Genomic DNA, 14,610 nt, shown 5'->3' with positions numbered 1-14,610 from the left:
ATTAGTTTTTCCTTTTCGATCCTGATATGTTTTATTTCTTTTTGTTTTCGTACAGTGCTGACTAGCATTTGAGGTCATCCTGCAAACAGTGATTTGTTTAGGATTTGGGGGTGTAGGTTCATAAGTGAGATTAGCTTGCAATTTTCCTTTCAGTCATAGTTCTCTGCCCCTAAAATACAAGGACTTGCTCTGAAGATGCCAGGAGTACATTTTATTTATCACAAGGGAAAGTTGGGGCACCTGGGTGGCTCAGTGGTTGAGCAACCGACTTTGGCTCAGGTCATGATCTCACAATTCATGAGTTCGAGCCCCACATCGGGCTCTGTGCTGACAGCTCAGAGCCTGGAGCCTGCTTCAGATACTGTGTCTCCCTCTCTGTCTCCGCCTCTCCCCCACTCACACTCTGTCTCTCAAAAATGAATAAACGTTAAAAAAATTTTTTTTATCACTAGGGAAGGTTAAAAACATGAAGGTTATTGTCTTTAGGAAAAAGGGAGATGGATAAGAACAGAGAAGCAAGGGGAAGGAATGGTAACTGTGCTGGGGAGAAAGGGGAGTTTGGGCTAATTCAAAGTGAGCCCCCAGCCCAACAAACAGCTACAAGAACTTTTCTACTTTTACTGTTGAGGGCTTCCCCACATATCACTTAGAAAGGGGGGCAGGAGGGGCATACTTCATGGGGAGATGCCTCTGTACTGCTTAAGAGACTTGGTTGCAGAGGAAGAGCTCTGTATCCTACATGCATGGGGGCAGTCACTCAGTTTTGTTTCCTCAGTCTTCCTCCCTCCCTTCCTCAGATGAGAGCACACTTTCTTCCGTTAGACGATTGCTCCTCCATGCTTATGTCATCAGTTTCGACGAGGCCACCAGTCTGTATATGCTGCCTCGTGCCCCGCTTGGGCGTGTGGCCCAAGCCTGGCCTGCTCTCTGGCCTTAATGATCAGTACATATGGTGGACAGGAGGCTCAAGATGGTCTCATCGGAGTCATTCATGAGATGAAATGTGCTGATAGTGTTAGTGACTCTCCCTTTCCTTCCTCTTGGATGCTGAGCTGGCAGGAGGTAATTCTGGAACCGCCTCCTGTCATTTCCCTTTCTTCTCTGCTCCCCGCTGGACAGAGTTTCTTGAAGGAAGAATGAGATCAACACAAAGAGAGAAGCCGAGATGGAAAACTGAGAAATGGCCCTGCTGATGGACTCTGAGTCCCTGGTTCCACCCCTGTGTCCTCCAGTTAAATAAGCTGAATGTGATCCCCCCTTTTGGCTTAAGCTAGCTTTGAGTTGCACCCCCGGACTCACTCGTGGTGAAATCTGCTGAATGAGCTCAGGGGCGGGGATAGTGAGCTGCCTCTGTGCTCTCCGTACAAATCCCTCTTGCAATCATGCAGCTTGTGACATTTGCTAGTGATGATTCAAACAAGCTGCCATCATTTACTGGTGGGTAGGAGGGGGATGGAGCCCCCTGATAGAGACATTAGAGTGGTTGCTCCAAAGAATCCCCAGGGTCCTGTGCCACGAGAGTGGTGAACACATCAGCACACGTGCCCAGTGCTATGTACACTCAGGTATCCTTTTGGTCATTGCTTGTGTTTAGAAATAGGTGATACCTTGAAGGGGGCGCTCCCTTCAGGTAGGCCATTTTTGCCAAGAATTATTTTTTTTAATTTTTTAAACATTTATTTATTTTTGAGAGAGAGAGAGACAGAGAATGAGCAGGGGAGGGGCAGAGAGCGAGGGAGACACAGAATGGCAAGCAGGCTCCGGGCTCTGAGCTGTCAGCACAGAGCCCGAAGTTGGGCTGGAACCCACAAACCATGAGATCATGACCTGAGCTGAAGTCGAAAGCTTAACTGACTGAGTCACCCAGACACCCCAAGGATTATTTAATAAAGGAGTAGGCTGAGGGATCCACTTTCCAATGAGGGAAAGCCTTGTCTGTCACATAATACCCCTGCCCCCACCCCCACCTTGAGCCCAGGCATGCTGGTGTGCAGCAGGATTGGATGTCCAATTGTACATGCTGTGTGAAGAAGACTGGTGTGAGGTAACGAAGGCCAATGTTCAATCTACAAAATGGTGATTTCTGTTCATTTTTGCTTGTGATGCACAATGTGGTTTTAAAGTTCCAAAGAACAAGGTTTCTTGAAAATATCTTATTTTTTTCCTGATAACCAAACATAGAAGCAGCACTAAAAACTGCAATAAAAATTAAGCAAATAAAGATAATTTAAAATCTCATCACCCACAGGTCGGCACCATGTGCATTTTGGGGTGTATTTCTCCCCGACTTGTTTCTTGTACCCAAGAGCAAGTTTAGAAGCTGAATCCAGATCAGAATTGAGGTCTCTTAGTGCTTTGTAGGAATACTTGTTTTTATTTTTTATCACACATTAGAAAACGATAGTACAAAAATCCATGAACCTAAGGCCCACATGTAACAGAAGTTAGCATTTTGTATTTACTTTAGATACTTTTGTTTTAATAAATACAATGTTGTAAAATTTTGACAACCCTCCCCTAATCCTTTTCCTCTCCCCTAGAGATACCAATTTCCTGAAGTTGAGAGTTTCTTTTCCCTGTGTTTTATACTGCTGTAATGTATGTTTGCATACTTAAATTATAATAAGATATCATTTTGTGGGTTTTTAAAAAGACTTATACAAATTATGGGGCGCCTTGATGACTCAGTTGGTTGTCTGACTCTTGATTTCAGCTCGGGTCAGGATCTCACGTTTCATGGGTTCAAGCCCCATGTCAGGCTCTGCACTGAGCATGGGGCCTGCTTGGGATTCTCTCTCTCCCTTTCTCTCTCTGCCCCTCCCCTGTTCTCTCTCTCTCTCTCTCTCTCTCTCTGTCAAAATGAATAAAGTTAAAAAAAAATAACAACAAAAAAAAAACAAAAAGAAATGCAAAATATATCAACATGTGTATCTCCTTCAACTTTCTTTATTGCACTTGTCATTAAATTTCTGGTATGTATTCACACTGATACATCTATATCATTGTAGTTACTGTATCATAGTCCATTAAATGAATATATCAGAGTTCATTTATCCATTCCCTTGTTGATACACTTGGAGACTGTTCCAGTGTTTTGCAATTTCAACGTTTATTTATTTTTGGGACAGAGAGAGACAGAGCATGAACGGGGGAGGGGCAAAGAGAGAGGGAGACACAGAATCGGAAGCAGGCTCCAGGCTCTGGGCCATCATCAGCCCAGAGCCCGACGCGGGGCTCGAACTCACGGACCGCGAGATCGTGACCTGGCTGAAGTCGGACGCTTAACCGACTGCGCCACCCAGGCGCCCCTCCAGTGTTTTGCAATTTCAATGTTACCATGAATACATTTGTTCTCACCTTGTGAACATCTGTGAGAATTTGTAGAAGTGGAGTTTTGATGTTGCAGTATAGGCATGCGCTCAACTTGATTAGATATTACCCTATCGGCCTCTAAAATAGTGTACATTCTGACCTGGACGTAGGTACGAGCCACCCAGATCCACACGTTCTGCTTGGAGTCGGGTCAGCGTGACTGTAACTAGAACTCATGCTGTTCTGTCTGTCTTGGAGCCTGGAGGCTGATGCTGCCTCCACCGTTGCCATGGGTCTGAGGACTGCTTGCAGGCGTAAAGTGACAATGCTCGCTTTATAGGGTTCGTAAAGGCAGCGGCAGTGGTCCCTCACGTTGCTGCCTGTGTTCCCGTTGCGAGGTGTCTGTCTTCCTCCTCCCATCAAGAGGCCTGTTTCCCCTTCCTTGAATCTGGGCCCACCTTGTGACATCTTTGATCAACAGAATGTGTGGGAATGACCCTATGTGACTTCCGAGCCTCAGCCTTTTGTCCCCCGCCCTTACTGGAACATGATGCTGCCATGTCGGGAAGCCCCGGCAGGCCCCCTCGAGGGTGAAGAATCGTGTGAAGAGAGAGATCCTGCCATCGGTAGGCAGCATCCACCCGGCATGTGAGTGTATCCATCTTGGACCATCCAGGCCCAGGTGAGCCCCAGGTAAGCCATCGGATGACTGCAGCCATGTGGATCAGCCCCGGCAAGGCCAACAGGCTCCACAGAACCAGCCCAAACTGCTTGTGAACAAGTGAAATGGTTGTTGTTTTAAGTCATCAGGTGCTAGGGGGGTTGGTTCCCCAGCAATGGGCAGCTGATGCAGTGCCTCTCACGTGCCATGCTGCGTATTTCCGGCCGCTCAGCCTCTGCTGTGGGGCTTTCTTTTCACCACGGAGACACAAGATACTAGGACCCACATGATACCCAAACAGACACAATCCAGAAATGGCCACTGGCAAACAGGGGCCAATGGAAGATGAGAGTCAGACACCAACTCCTCCTCCATTATTCCCCCGGGAAAGAGGATGGGTAGTGTCATAGGGTCTCTCTGAGACATCCTGCAGGACTGAGCAATCAGTTTCACATGGAGCTGCGGCCAGCTTGGTAATGCACCTCCTTATATTTGCTCTCTCTCTTTCCCCAACTCGCTCGTATCTTCACTTCTGCTTCCCTGGAATTCTATTCTGCAATAAGGTCTTAGCGTATAAGCTTTTGCTCGGCCTCTTTTGTCTAGGGAATGTGGGCAGAGATAGTTCCAAGAGTGGCCCTACGAAGCAGACCCTCAGGGTGGGAGTTTGGAGTTGAACTGCCTGCCCACTTGTCTGATGGAAAGGGCCCCACTGCTGATGGTAAATGGACTGGTAAAAACACCTGGTGTGCAGTGATGTCACCAAAGCTCTCACCTGTGTTCACAGCAATGCAGTAGAAGTGGAAGGTGAGGCAGTGATGAGGCAGTATGCCAGGATGAGGGATATGCCAGTGGTTTCCAAATTGCGCCACATTAAACTTATGTGGGGAAGCTTTAAAATAAGCCCACCTCATACCGGTGAAAGGAAGCTCTCTATAGGTGGAAACCAGGTGTTAATATTTTTTGAAGATCACCAGGTGATTCTTTTTTTTCACACTTTTTTACATGTATTTATTTTTGAGAGACAGAGAGAGACAGAGCACAAGTGGGGGAGGGGCAGAGAGAGAGGGAGACACGGAATCCGAAACAGGCTCCAGGCTCTGAGCTGTCAACGTAGAGCTCGAACTCACAAACTGTGAGATCATGACCTGACCCGAAGTCAGACGCTTAACTGACTGAGCCACCCAGGCGCCCCAGGTGATTCTTTTTAAAATTTATTTATTATTATTTTTTATTACCTTATTTAAATTCAAGTAGTTAACATATAGTGTAATAATAGTTTCAGGAGTAGAATTTAGTGATTCATCACTCACATATAACACCCAGTGCTCATCCCAACAAGTGCCCTCCTTAATGCCCATGCCCCCACCCACCTCCTCTCCAGCAACCCTCAGTCTGTTCTCCGTATTCAAGAGACTCTTAGGGTTTGCCTCCCTCTCTGTTTTTATCTGACTTTTCCTTCCCTTCCCTACGTTCATCTGTTTTGTTTCTTAAATTCCACATATGTGTGAAATCATATGGTATTTGTCTTTCTCTGCATGACTTATTTTGCTTAGCATAATATACTCTAGTTCCATCCACGTTGCTGCAAATGGCAAGACTTCATTCCTTTTGATCGCTGTGTAATATTCCATTTTGTGTGTGTGTGTGTGTGTGTGTGTGTGTGTGTGTACCACACAGTTGATGGACATTTGGACTCCAAATAAATTGGCTGTTGTTGATAGCACTGCTATAAACATTGGGGTGCATGTACCCCTTCAAACCAGCATTTTTGTATCCTTTCAATAAATACCTAGTCATGCAATTGCTGGGTCGTAGGGTAGTTTTTTGTTTTTTTTTTAATTTTTTGAGGAACCTCCATACTGTTTTCCAGAGTGGCTGCACCAGTTTGCATTCCCACCAATAATGCAAAAGGGTACCCCTTTCTCCACATCCTTGCCAACATCTGTTGTTTCCTGAGTCATTAATTTTAGCCATTCTGACTGGTATGAGGTGGTATCTCATTGTGGCTTTGATTTGTATTTCCCTCACCAGGTGATTCTTATATGCAGCCAAATTTGAGAACCACTGGCATATGCATTTGCCATGGCTTCTGATCGGTAGAATGGGGCAATTATAAGGATTGTGGTAGGTGCTGGCTGCCATTGATGGTATTACAACACTTGATAAAAAAGTATTCAGGACAGCTTACTGCCAACATACAGCATGCTGGGAAAGCCAGAGCACCTCTATGGCAGTCCTTTACTTTTATGTCCTATATCTACGGGACAAACTGCTGAAAATCAGCCCCAAGGTCTGATAGCAAGAGTAGCAAAGCTGCAAAGTATACTGAATGTGAAGCCTTAGGTCTCCCATGTCAATTTCACTGCCCTAAAAGTGATAAAGAGTGGGACCCTGAGATCTGGGATCCAGACACTGATTGGAAGTGTCTAAGAATCTTCATTACTAATTCTCCTTAATTCTCCAGGCCAGCACAAGCAGGCCTCTCTTATGTGATATAGAAAAATGGCTTCCTGGGGTGTCTGGGTGGCTCAGTGGGTTAAGCATCTGACTCTGGATTTCAGCTCAGGTCCTGATCTCACAGTTGTGAGATCGAGCCCTGCGTCAGGCTCTGCATAGAATTTGGAACCTGCTTGGGATTCTCTCTCCCTCTCTCCCACTCTCTCTCTCTCTCTCTCTGCCCCTCCCCTGCTTGTGCTTGCATGGACTCTCTAAATCCATCAATCAATAAATAATAAATAAATATTTAAAAAGAAAAACAGCTTTCCTTTGCCTGGAGCCAATGTAAAGACATCCTCCGAAGCCTCGCAAGACACTACATGTACTTTTCAAGATCTCCCTCCTGACCTCCACCCCAACCCCTGTTGTTTCCAGGTCAATAGCCAGAGTCAGATCTCAGCATAAAATGAGGAAACACAGTCCATGCTTTGGGAGGAGAGTGCCTTACACGCCAAAGGTTGTAGGACCTGGCTCCCGTCTGCTGGCAGAAACAATGCGCACTCATGTGAAGTGGCTCTTGAGAGACTGGACTGAGGAGGAGGGACTGTAGGCTGCATAAGAAAGACTTGGTTCCCATGCATCTGTGTCTCAGGATTCAGTATTCCGGCATGGATGTCCATCCTAATAGTTTGCTTGAACGTTGAATACAACAATGGTCTACAGTAAAGCATGGGACAAATCTGCTGCTGTGCTGAGTGTGTGTGCGCACCTGCTGAGAAAGCGTCTTATCCTTGGCCTCCTTCAGGTGGGCCAGGTGGCAAAAAATAGCATCTCTGTCCATTTTTGTGCTTGGCACCTCAGCGGCTTTTTAGAGACTTATATCCTAAGTCCCTGAAAGAAGTAAAAAGGGTCCACCTGGTCTGAGGCCTGGCCTGTGAGAGGGGTGGATATTGCCTAGGACTGAGGCCCAACCACAAGACCGGACCACCCAGCCTTGGGTCCTCATGGAAGCACCAAAGATTTTACAGGAAGACAGGGGTTCCTGCCAGCCCAGCAGGCGGTCTGGTTTGCCCCAGGAATGTGCCCTGAGCCTGTTTGCCACGTGCCCTCAAAGCAGGGGCATTTGAGGAACCAGCGAGATCTTTGTCGTGCATGCAGCACCCAGTACGGAGCCTGGCTCAGAAGAAGTCAGTTTGGTGCCTCTCGCTTGCTTGCTTGCTTTCAGTCAGAGTCAAAAACCACTTTCCCAGGCCCCGAGTTTCCTAAGGCCCTGCCCAGGAGTTTCCTCCAAGCTCCCACTGCATGCTGCTGGTCCAGTGAAAACCCCCAGCTGGGAACTGGCTCATGTCGAGAAAGCTGCCTTTTAGAGGGGCGCCGCCCAGCTGCATAATCAAACATTAGGAGTCCAAATGGGAAATCTCTGGTTGGAATTACATCCCAAACCTCCACCCGCTCTGCAAGCCATAAATCATATTCTGTTCTCCAAGAACAGTGGGTCATGAAGACCTCCAGTCCCCGCCCCCAGACTAGCTGTTTCAAGAAGGAGTCAGTGTGAACAATGAGTAGGAAGCAACAACCCACGAGGTTCAAAACCTCCCTGCTCCGGGGGAAGGAATTCTGTGTCAGAAAGAGGGGGACAGAATCCCAGTGTGCTTGTGTGCTTGGCGTTGGCCTTTCCCAAAACCCAGGCCTCCTCTGGCTCCCTCACTAGACAGAGGCCCATTGGGGATTCTTGGAGCTTTTACCGAATGCCTCTTAAAGTGTCTAATTTTAATGAAGAAATCTTTCATCTGCCATCCTGTTTCCAGGAGACTAGTTTGGAAAGAATGTTCACAAGTCACTAAGGCCCTTGGAAGTGTGTTTGCTGGTGGAAAATGTAAAGCTGAGAGACACACACAGAGATGTTCTCACTGCAGTGGGGGGTGGAGGAGACAAGAGGAGGAAATAAAACACCAGGAAAAAGAAAAATGCTCCAACAGCCAAGTGTGGGGAGGATGCTGAGGTGTGACACAAAGGGGAAAGTGACTGGAAATGTGTAAAGAATCCTTCAGCCAGAAAACACAAAGTCCCTCCTAGGGGAAATTATATGCAGCTCTAAGAAATGCTAGGAACTAGAGGAGGTGTGGGAGCCAGTGGGCAAGAGGGGCAGGGCGGGGAGAAAACGGGCGGGAGGGAAAATGGCATCGACCACTGGAATGAGGTAGAGACTCCGCGCATGTGCACAACACACGCATCCCAGGAAGGCCTTCCTATCCATCCCCCCTGGGCTTTTTGAGCCAGAAGGAAAAAACAAGCAAACAAAACAGGGCAGCTGGACTGTGGAGTGGAGTGCTGTGGAGCTAGAAGAGCAGGTCTGCTGGGTGTACCCCTGTGAGTGTAGGCGTGGCGCTCAGACGCAGCCCCGCCTCCCTGACCTACGGTGTCCGCTGCACGGTCTCCTGGCCCCTAGACGCTTTCCCCCTGCACCTCTCATCCTGAATTGTGCATGCAAGGAAGAGCTTCCCTTGCCCCCCTTCCCAAGGGGCCGCCGCAGCACTTGCCGTCAGCTGCAGGACATAACTCCCCATCACACCGCCTCCCCCTCCACTGGGACCCACGCCATCCTGGTAGGAGGTCAAGGCTGATGCCAACGTGTTTAGCATCACTCGGTCCTCTTCCGAGGTTCCCAGGCCCCATGGGAAAAGGGATGGGTGAATGCGTGTGAGCTTGCACCTGGGAGGTTTGGCCAATAAGGCTATGGGGGACTTACACACGGCAGGAGCTAAGGGGTGCAGTGGGGAGACCCCAGAGGGCGGGGAGGCACAGTTCATGGGCCACCCTGAGTGCCCTGTGCCCAGATAGGAAGTGAGAGTCGTGGGGGTTGATGGAAGTGGTTTTGTTGAGAGAAAGCAGCTCCTGGGTCACTAAATCACTGGAAAACCTCCTTCAAGGCTGAGGGGCAGACAGACCCGGGGTTGGTGGTGACTTAGCCAAGCTTTACAAGCCCATGAATTTATTCTCAGTGGACACGACAGTGTTTCCCGCAGCTGGTGATGAACAAAGAAGCAGCTTCCTACCCATCTCTGATTCACAGTCCGCACAGGCACCGAATGATGAGGGAGAAGGGAGGCTGCAGGCTAACATGACTGAAGTATTCGGATAAAAACATTAGCTGGAATTGCACACAAATGGCATTTTCCGTGAGCTTCTGTTTACCTGGTTTCTGCTAACAAGATACTACTTGTAGATGCAAAATTTTAAGGATGTTATCTTCAGCCTGGAGAAAAAGAAACTAATTTGCAGCTTTTGCTAAGAGTGATAACCTTATTAAGTAATGGGATTCGCTGATTAACTGCTGCTAACAAAACATCATTGCCAAACCTGTTAGTCTGAAACTGGCAACGGAGCTACTGTTAGAGCCACTGCTCCACCTCCCAATCCCAAGGGATTTTACAGAAATATTTCTTATTCAAATAGCCTTTGCCTTTCTATATTTTTTATCGCTCCCATTAACAGGTTAACAATAAGTTAGGAGCCACTCCTAGATGGGTATCGAAGCAACCTTGGTGAAGAGTTCAAGGAGAAAAGCAATTCTGCTTTAAAAATGATTTTTTTTTTATGAAAGGGGTAATGGGAAAACGTGCAAGTTCATTGAGCACTAAAATGAATGGAAGTTCTTAGTCAGAGATCAGAAGGCAAGAGCTTTCTGTGCTCAGTGTGTGCGATGGTGCTCTAAATTCCTACAATGGAAAATCGCTTTTCTGGTAACTTGCCTGAGAAAATCAACTCCATTTTGATCTTAAAAAGTACTGTCCCTCATGGATTCTTAGGAGAGAGACCTGTGAGGTAAGTGGTCATCTCAGCCTCCATCATATAAGCTCCCTCTTCTCTGCAGGACCCCGGTAGGTCCTACCAGCTCGGGACTCTCAAGACCATGAAAAAGAGACTCTCATTAAAAATGCCTTATTCTGGGGCGCTTGGGTGGCTCAGTCGGTTGAGCGGCTGACTTCGGCTCAGGTCACGATTTCGAGGTCCGTGAGTTCGAGCCCCGCATCGGGCTTTGTGCTGACAGCTCAGAGCCTGGAGCCTGCTTCAGATTCTGTGTCTCCCTCTCTCTGACCCTCCCCTGTTCATGCTCTGTCTCTCTCTGTCTCAAAAATAAATAAACGTTAAAAAAAATTTTTTAAAAATGCCTTATTCTACTGCTAAGGCACAGACCCACAGGCTCTGGAGAGGGCCAGAGTAGGGGTGGGGGAACATGGACCTCAGCTAGTCCAACTCCCTGGTGTCTCGAAAGGAGAAGCAACTTGCCTAACGGCCTCAGGTGGCGAGTGGGAAAGCCAGGGCTAAACACCAGGTTTGTGGCTTCTGGTCCACTCTATCTCTGCCTCTTCAGAAGCAGGCAATAAGGCAGGGCCAGTGCATGTACATGCACATGTTCAGTTGTGCACACGCCCGTTCATCAGCTTCAAATCTGACCATGCTCACTAGCTGCACTGTTCCTGCCCTCCAGTGATGTCTATTTCCCACCAGACAGTGATGTCTGCTCTAATCCAGGGCAAGGTGCCTCTGCTCATCACGGTGTTCCCTCCTTCCTTTCTAGTTCTGTAAGTGTTCAGATGGCCAAATCTAGGTTCAGATTTGACAGAAAAACATACCGTATTCCCTTGGGCATTTCCTCCCTTCCCCCCATCCCCCCTCCCCATTGCACTTTTTATAATTAGGATACTACAGTTGGTACAACAACAAGGAGAAAAACTTAGTAATGGAAGCTGCGTTTTCAGAGCTTGTGTCCAACTATTAGAGGAGAGCAAGCCAAAGAAGGGATCCTTAGGAAAAGAGTGTGTGAGTGCACTTGTGGGAGGGTTTTCTGGGGTGGCTCAGGGACTTTACAGACATACAAGAAAGGCTACCTAGTTTGGATCTGTGCTGGAGGAGAGAGGAGAGAGATGAACTTGGGAATGGTTTTGCTTGAGGCAGGGCAAGTAGCAAGGTTAATATTCTCAGAATCTATTAAGTTTCTTTAAATGTATGTGTGTATTTATTTATTATTTAATCTTTATTTTTGAGAGAGAGAGAGAGACAGAGTGCAAGTGGGGAAGGAACAGAGAGAGAAGGAGACACAGAATCTGAAGCAGGCTCCAGGCGCCGAGCTGTCAGCACAGAGCCTGACACGGAACTCGAGCTCATGAACTGCAAGGTCATGACCCAAACCGAAGTCGGATGCTTACCCGATTGAGCCACCCAGGCGCCCCTGTTTTTATTTATTTTTGAGAGAGAGAGAGAGAGAAGGTGTGAGCAGGGGAGGAGCAGAGAGAGAGGGGGACACAGAAGATCCAAAGTGGGCTCTGCATTGACAGCAGTGAGCCTGATGCGGGGCTCGAACTCACCAACCATGAGATCATGACCTGAGTTGAAGTCAGATGCTTAACCAACTGAGCCACCCAGGCATCCCAGAATCTATTAAGTTTTAAGTAAAACAATGATGAATAGAGAAGGCTTTGGTGGTCTGTACCCCCAACTCTCCCCAAGAGCTATCCCTAGTCCTTCCTCTGGCCTTACACAGCCACAAAGAGCACTGGCATGGGAAGACCCCTCCCTGCCCCTGAAACGTTTTGTTGAGAACCATGCTGCCTTTGTGAAGGATCCTTGCAAACCACCCGGGACAGGGTGGCACCCTTTGAGAGGGAATTGGCAGGTCAGGGTAAGGACGGGATCAAAATCCAGGGGCAGTCGTGACCCCCAAAGAGCCAGAGTCACAACCAACCCACTGGAGTAAAACAGCTGGGATAGGCTTTGAGACTCAACTGACAGTGTCTGAGAGGCTTTTACAAGCACTGTAATTTATTTCAATTCCCCTGAGCATCATCGGAGGCAGCCCTCCATGTGTCCCTGACAATTGACCAGGAAGGAAATCCTAGAGGAAACACTGGTCCAAGATGACCCTGGGCAGACACCTGGCACCTGGGGCTCTGGTCAGATCTCGCGTTCCTTCCCCACCTTGGCCTGCCCCCTTGTACTCACCCCCCAGAACAGGAAGGTCAGGGAGACAGGAAGTATCGTCAGTAGAGAACCCCGGGCTCCTGTAGCAAGCCACTCCCAGCCAGGATGGTGCCGCCGAAGGAGGCACTACAGGCAGCCGCGAATCAGGACTTTTTGGCCTTGGCTGCCAAAAGACCCCCTTCTTGAAAGGCTTTTCCTTGCTATCCACCTATGGGAATTAGGGCTAATGAAATAATAATGAACATAAAGAAGTTGCTCAGAGAAAATATATACGGTCTCACATAAATTCCATTCTTTATTAAAATACAGAAATACTTTTTACAGCATGAACAGAAAATACTGCATTGTCTTGGAATCTTAAGATTTAGAAATTTTATTGAATCACTCCCAGGCCCACAATACACTGTACTAGAAAAAAAGAATACTGCATCAAAAATGAAAAAAGCACCCCAAAATATTAAAATCATTAAGGCCAGTAGTGTTTATTTAATGAAACTACATATCTGACTCTAGTGTACCTACCAGTCACTATTCAAAGGAATATATTAAAAATAGATCTCTAAATAATGAAAACATTGGCCCAAAGGAAAAAAGCTTATGTACAATAACAAAAAGGCTTTGAAAAATTAAAAGCACATTTTGATATGGTGTCTTATATATAATCGTCTATTACCGTAAAAAATGAGCACATCAACTCACTCCGACAACATGCTTGTTTGGAGCCTACTTATTGCACATGAGAGATCTGTCAATGTATGCAGTAAGAATACATGTATGTTCATACACAGATAATTATAGTATAAACAGTATGTGATGAAATTAAATGAGAGGATAAATAACTTTAACAAACTACATTTTGAGGCACATGAGGAATAAAATTCATGTTCTTTCTAAGTTACGGACACAGCATCTTTTTTCTCCCCTGTTTTTTGTACCTTAGTGTAATGCTTATTTGCATTTAACCTAGTTATCGTATGTTTGCATGCTTGGCAAACTGAATTACAGAACCAAATTGCCTATTACAATTTATCATTATGTGACACAATTACATAGAAACACTTCGAAGCGAGAGGATTGTCCCGATATTAGGAAACACTGATTGCATCATGCTTACAAAGAACAAAAATTAAGGAGAGGCTCTTTCCCCAGGTGACAGAGTTTACTGCTCTTCCTCTCCAATGGAAATGCTGTTCCCCATTACAACGGGTTCTATTCATTGATTTCTGGTCTGCAAAATTAGATCCATTGGAATAATAATAATAAAAAAAAAGCTAGCCCCTAAAATGACACCATTTCCTAGGCTCAAAGCTCCACACTCTCCAAGCACTTCTAAATAAAGCCTGGAATTGAAGTAATGTTCCAGAATTCCATTATGTCCACAAAAAGTGAAAGCACAATGAATTTTCGAGTAGTTGGAGTGTCTTCAATACATGTACCAGATCCTCCTTGCACACAGGCCTTGGCACAAGCAGTTGATGCATAAACTTTCACTGGATGACCTTTATCTCAAATTCCCAAACCCAATCATAAATACACGCGTGAATGTGCATACACACACCCTTTTCAATCTTTAGAAGGGAGGAAGACCATCCAGTTAGGGAAAAGGCAATGCGGTCAGCCCTATTTTTCTCTTACCGAGACAGGGAGATGACCTATTTGTGCCTTTGGTTTCTGGCTTTTTCATGCAGGGCACGGTTAAGGACAGGAACTTTACCAGGGAGAGGATTCGGCTGTCACCTTCCCAGACAGAGAGAGATCAGAACGCCTCCTGCGTGGGCATATTGGAGTAGAGAAGCAGAATAAAGAGGTGGAAACATGAGATTAACTGAGGCTGGGTTGAAAGAGAGAATCTGGCAATGAACTCCTCAACTTACAAAACAAAAGGCATAACATTTCAATCATCATCATTCAATCTTGCAAGCTTAGAGAACATGGATTTTAGCAAGAGCCTTGTCAGATAGTTATAGCCTAGCCTGGCTAGTAAAACACAAACCTTCTGGCCCAGTGATGCTTTGTGATATTACAACGGCACTTAATTAACAAAAAGTTTTCACTGTTAGTGTAGAGGAAAAAATGGCAACAGAAGGTAATTATAATGAAATGATGTTGCTTCATCCATTTTTATTGCATTTTATTGCGTGCGTATAGAATCAAAAGTAAATTTATCTGCAAATGTACTTAAAGGAAAAAGTCTTTATATTAATAAAATTATTTCTAGG

General features: G+C 46.4%; 1 protein-coding gene across 1 annotated transcript in view; it reads right to left on the bottom strand.

Annotated features, from left to right (window-relative positions):
- Positions 1-12,661: 12,661 nt before the first annotated feature.
- SCML4 (Scm polycomb group protein like 4) overlaps positions 12,662-14,610 on the bottom strand; it is a 124,948-nt gene continuing 122,999 nt past the window's right edge. The window contains exon 10 of the transcript XR_006966204.1: positions 12,662-14,159. The gene's annotated coding sequence lies outside the window, so the exon portion shown is untranslated. The remainder of the gene's footprint in view (positions 14,160-14,610) is intronic.

Source organism: Lynx rufus, unplaced genomic scaffold (assembly GCF_022079265.1).
Source record: "Lynx rufus isolate CCGP_SWC_20201006 ecotype Redwood Valley unplaced genomic scaffold, mLynRuf1.p SCAF_6, whole genome shotgun sequence".
Taxonomy (NCBI): Eukaryota; Metazoa; Chordata; class Mammalia; order Carnivora; family Felidae; genus Lynx; species Lynx rufus.
Note: the sequence above shows the minus strand (reverse complement) of the source record. Positions and strands in the feature narration are given on the sequence as shown.